The following is a 5,534-nucleotide window of genomic DNA, read 5'->3' as shown; positions in this document are numbered from 1 at the left end:
CAGAGGCGCTCCTCACCTCCCAGACGATGGGTGGCCGGGCAGAGGCGCTCCTCACCTCCCAGACGATGGGTGGCCGGGCAGAAGGGCTCCTCACTTCCCAGATGGGGAGGCCGGGCAGAGGGGCGGCCAGGCAGAGACGCTCCCTACCTCCCAGACGGGGCGGCGGCCGGGCAGGGGCTGCAATCCCAGCACCCTGGTAGGCCAAGGCAGGCGGCTGGGAGGCGGAGGCTGCCGCGAGCCCAGACCACGCCACCGCACTCCAGCCCGGGCAACACCGAGCACCGGGTGAGCGAGACTCCGTCTGTAGTCCCAGCACCCTGGGAGGCCGAGGCGGGCAGAGCGTTCGGGGTCAGGAGCTGGCGACTAGCGTGGCCAAGATGGCGAACGCGCGCCGGCAGGCAAAGGAGAAAAAAACAGGCAGCGGTGGCGCGCGCCGGCAGTCCCAGGCAGTCCGCGGCGCGGGGCAGCAGCGAGACGAGGAGATTGCTGCCCGGGCCACAGAGGGAAAGGAAGGAAGGAAAGAAAGAAGGAAGGAAGGAAAGAAAGAAGGAAGGAAAGAAGCAATAAAATCTTAATTCTTTTAAAAAATTAATATGTTTCAGCTTGTCCTGTAGAGAAGACTAATACTTACAAATGGGAAATATTTGTCAAGCTTTATTTTTTTCTAGTTTGTCTTATGAAATTAAGTTTTTCAGCCTTTCCCAATATAAAGCTATATTTTTATATTAAATAGGCTTTTTATTTATTTTTTTGAGACGGAGTTTCGCTCTTGTTGCCCAGGCTGGAGTGCAATGGCGCGATCTCAGCTCACTGCAACCTCTGCCTCCCGGGTTCAATCAATTCTCCTGTCTCAGCCTCCCAAGTAGCTGGGATTACAGGTGCGCACCACCACGCCCAGCTAATTTTGGTATTTTTAGTAGAGACAGGGTTTCATAATATTGGTCAGGCTAGTCTCAAACTCCTGACCTCAGGTGATCCACCCATCTCAGCCTCCCAAAGTGCTGGGATTATAGGTGTAAGCCACTCACCCGGCCTTAAAAATGCTTTTTAAATGAAAAGTGGCAATTCTGATGCTCAGGGAACTGCAGAGTACTACTAGCTGGTTAGAACTCTGAGAGAAGTAAGAGTAAAAATGGGTGCTAAGTGCTACACATTTCCTGGGGTGCAAAGTGTGTTAATGTTTGGCTATGGTTGCTGGGATATCGATGCATATCTGATTTCTGGTGGCGGGGGGGGGGTTGCATGTTCTGGATTGGGGGAGTTATCACATAAATGTTACTGAACTTTAGCTTTGTTGCAGAGTCAGTTCTTTTGGTTATCTGTGACAAATAACAGGTATCTTTAAAAGTTTGTTTGATTGAAAATAAGCAACAAAACTAGAGATGACCCAAAAAGTCTTTGAAAAATTCCCATTAGCCTGTCTTAGTTATTTCTCTTTTTTTTTTTTTTTTTTGTCCCCAAGGTCTCGACTCTGATCCTTTCTCCCCCCCTCGGCTCCGAACTGGGTTACAGGGCTCGCCACCATTTGGTAATTTCACTCTGTCACCCAGGCTGGAGTGCAATGGTGTGATCACTGCTCACTGCAACCTCTGCCTCCCGGGTTCAAGCAATTCTCCTGCCTCAGCCTCCTGAGTAGCTGGGATTATAGGCGTGTGCCACCAAGCCTGGCTAATTTTTGTATTTTTTAGTAGAGGCAGGGTGTCACCATGTTGTTCATGCTGGTCTTGAACTCCTGACCTTGTGATCCACCCACCTTGGCCTCCCAAAGTGCTGGGATTACAGGCATGAGATACCGCGCCCAGCCAAGTCTTAGTTATTTCTACATGTAAGTATTTCATAATCTGTTTGTGATTTGGACATCAAATGCTGAGCATAATGCTTCGCTGACCTCACCTGAGACCTGCATCCACTGAATTTTTACTGTATGTGCTTAGGGCCAAATGTAATTAAAGTCTTGTTTATTTACTTTTTTTTTTTTTTTTTTGTAAATAAGGTCTCCTGTTACTCAAGCTGGAGTGCAGTGGCAGGTTCATAGCTCCTTGTAGCCTTCCCAGTAGCTAGTGAAGGCCTTTTTAGAGGGGCTCTTGCTTTGAACAGTAGCAAATATATATTTGCCATTTTTGTAGTGAGTGTCTGCATTTGTGTAGTAAATGAGCTCATGAGTAGACTGAGGAGTACATGGACTCATCTCCTCCTCTTTCTTTTCTTTTTTTTTTTGGTTCAACATATTTCTGTTGAACAAATGTACATACACACTGAACAGCTATATCCTGTAGTTCAGTATATTTCTGTTGAATGAATGAGTCTCTACCACTTGTTCATAAATATAAACGTTTATGTAATTTTAATAAACAGTGAATAATTTATACATGTTTTGTAACTTGCTCTTTTCATGTCAGCCTATATAGATCTGCATCGTTATTTATAATTGCTTTATTGTACTCCTTTGCATGGAAATTCCCCTCTATTTAATCTATTTAATCTTAATAGAGGGGAAATTCCCCTCTATTTAATCTGTTCCCTACTGATAATCATTTAGATTTCTGCCTTTTTATGTTTTTGTTTTTGTTTTTTTCTTTTGAAACAGGGTCTCACTCTGTTGCCCAGGCTGGAGTACGGAGACACGATCACAGCTCACTGCAGCCTCAGACTCCTGGGCTTAAGTTGCCCAGGCTGGTCTTGAACGGAGCTCAAGCAATCTGCCCACCTCAGCCTCCCAAAGTGCTGGGATTACAGGTGTGAGCCACTGTGCCCAACCTATGTTTTTATATTAAACAGTGTTATAGCAAATACAAGTATATGTGCATGTTTGCAGGAATTGCTAGTGCAGAGTTTCCACGTTATGAATAGCTACTGCCAGGCTTTTCAAGTCCTTTTTTTTTTTTTTTTTTTTTTTTAACCAATTTACAGTTTCACTGAATTGGGTGAGGAGTTTCCTTCCCTGCACCCTCTGTCTCACTTTGTTTTGTGCTGCTGTAACAGAATATCTGACACTGGGTAATTTCTAAAGAACAGAGGTTTATTTCTTACAGTTCTCAAGGCTGGGAAGTCCAAGGTCAAGGGGCCCACATCTGGTGAAGGCCTTCTTGCTGCATCATCCCATGGTGGAAGGTGGAAGGGCAAGAGGGCATGCTTGCCTGCAGGAAAGGAAGAGCGGGGAAGGGGCCTGTTCCTTTTATCAGGAACCCCTCCTGCGATAGCTAACCTTTTCATGAGGGAAGGGCCCCATGACCCATGCCCTCTTAAAAATCCGCCCCCTCAACACTGTTGGATGGGGAATGAAGTTTCCAACACATGAACTTTGGGGAACACAGTCAAACCATAGCATTCTGCCCCAGCCCCCCAAATTCATGTCCTCTCACATGCAGAGTACATTCATTGCATCCCAACAGATTTAATGTCTTCATTTGTTCCAGCACCAAGTCAAGAGTCCAGAGTCTCATCTGAATCAGATACAGGTGAGACTCAGGACAAGATTTCTCCTAAGGCAGATTCCTCTCCACCAGTGGGCCTGAGAAATTAATGTGCTTCCAAAATATGATGGTGGGTCAGGCATAGGACAGCAATTCCCATTCCAAAGGGATTCGTTTCCTGTTGTTGCTATAACAAATCACCACAAACTTAGTGGCTTGAACAATGCAAATGGATTATCTCACATTTCCGGAGATCAGAAGTTCGAACCAGATCTGCCTGTACTATAATCAAGGTGGCAGCAGGGCTGAATGCCTTCCTGGACACATGAGGGAGCATCTGCCTCCTCACCTTTTCTAGCTTCTTGGGTCTGCCCGTGTTCCTTGGCCTCTTCCTGCATTTGTCAAAGCCAGCAGCATTTATGCTGTGCCTTTCTTCCATAGTTGTGTCTTCACTGACTTCCTGGGCAACTGTGAAGGACCTCTGTGATTACACTGTGGATAATCCAGGCTAATCTCCCTTTATGCTGATTAGCAACTTTCATTCCATCTCCAACCTTAATTCCCGTTTGCTATGTAATCTAACACATTCACAGGTTCTGGAGATTCCGAAATGGACATGACTGGGGAGGGGAGAGCATTTTTCTGCCTACTGTAGATCCAAATGTCAACCCAAGGCTGAGCAGCCCTGATTTCAAAGGACATATGCACACATTACACGTATCCACACGTACGTGCATTACACACACATACCTGTACACATTTAGACAGACATGTGGGGCATCTTTACAGGTCAGAACACAAATATACACCTCTACCTCCTTTTTATGGCTGCACAGTAACCCATTCTGTGGATATACCATGTTCTAGTTAAACAACACCTTAATCTTAACTGCGCAAAAGTAAGGCAGCACCACCAAACCTCCAGCCTCATACAAATCTAATTGAACTGTGGACTGAAGATAGCTAAAGACTGTCAAACTTCCACATCACATACGGTTCCTCCAAGGCTGTAGGGATCTACTTGAGCCTTCATAATAGCCAACAACAGTAGCAGCTACATTTGCTGGGTGTTTTCTCTGCCCCAGACACTGGGTTGACACTTACATCTATCCTAATTCTCAAACCAGGCAAATCAGATAGGATCCACTATTACTCCCATTTTACATATAAGGAAAGTGAAACTCCAAGAGGTAACTTGCCCAGGACCCCAGCACTAATAAGTGGGATTGTGGGATTCAAACCCAGAGGGCTTGACTAGCCAGCCCTAGACTTAGTTTATCTAAACCAGTGTCAGCAGACTACACCTGAAGGCTCAATCCAGCTCACTGCCCATTTTTTATGGCCAGAAAGTTCAGAAGAGTGGTTATTTTTAAATGACTAGAAAAAACCCCAAAAGAATAATAATATTTGGTAACACGTGAAAATTATATGAAATTCAAATTTCAGTGTACATGAAAGTTTTATTGGAACACAGCTAGGCTTATGTGTTTCTGTGCTATGGCGGCTTTCAGGCTACAACAGCAGAGTTGAGTTGTTGTGATAGACACTGCCGTGTGACCTGCAGAGCTCAAAACTGACTCTCTGGCCATTTATCGTTTCCCCAGTCACAGGGAATCTGGTCCTCAATCTTTCTGACTGCTTCACGCTGAGAAGGGGCATTGTGGGATAATGACAAAGAATGAAAACATCATGCCTATAGCTGAAGTACTCACAAGTGCCTGGCTGGCATCCAGCTTGATGGAACATGGTAATACAGGTCCTTTTATCTTGGCTTTAGAACAACATTTCAAGCCATACTAAGATGATTAATAACATAGATAACATCCGGATGCGGTGGCTCACACCTGTAATCCTAGCACTTTGGGAGGCCAAGGCGGGTGGATCACAAGGTCAAGAGATGGAGACCATCCTGGCCAACATGGTGAAACCCCATTTCTACTAAAAATACAAAAACTAGCTGGGCATGGTGGCATGTGCCTGTAGTCCCAGCTACTCGGGAGGCTGAGGCAGGAGAATCGCTTGAATCCAGGAGGTGGAGATTGTAGTGAGCCAAGATCATGCCACTGCACTCCAGCCTGGAAACAGAGCAAGACTACGTCTCAAAAAAAAAAAAAAAAAAAA

The 5,534-nt window shown here is 45.5% G+C and overlaps 1 long non-coding RNA gene across 1 annotated transcript in view; it reads left to right on the top strand.

The window, feature by feature from the left end:
* Positions 1-2,789, top strand: part of LOC131383819 (uncharacterized) — a 10,564-nt gene extending 7,775 nt beyond the window's left edge. Inside the window, exon 3 of the long non-coding RNA XR_009214168.1 lies at positions 2,588-2,789. This is a non-coding gene — a long non-coding RNA (uncharacterized LOC131383819). The remainder of the gene's footprint in view (positions 1-2,587) is intronic.
* Positions 2,790-5,534: the final 2,745 nt, after the last annotated feature.

This window comes from Hylobates moloch, unplaced genomic scaffold (genome assembly GCF_009828535.3).
Source record: "Hylobates moloch isolate HMO894 unplaced genomic scaffold, HMol_V3 SCAFFOLD_6, whole genome shotgun sequence".
In the NCBI taxonomy this organism is placed as follows: Eukaryota; Metazoa; Chordata; class Mammalia; order Primates; family Hylobatidae; genus Hylobates; species Hylobates moloch.
This window is presented reverse-complemented; position numbering and strand designations above follow the sequence as displayed.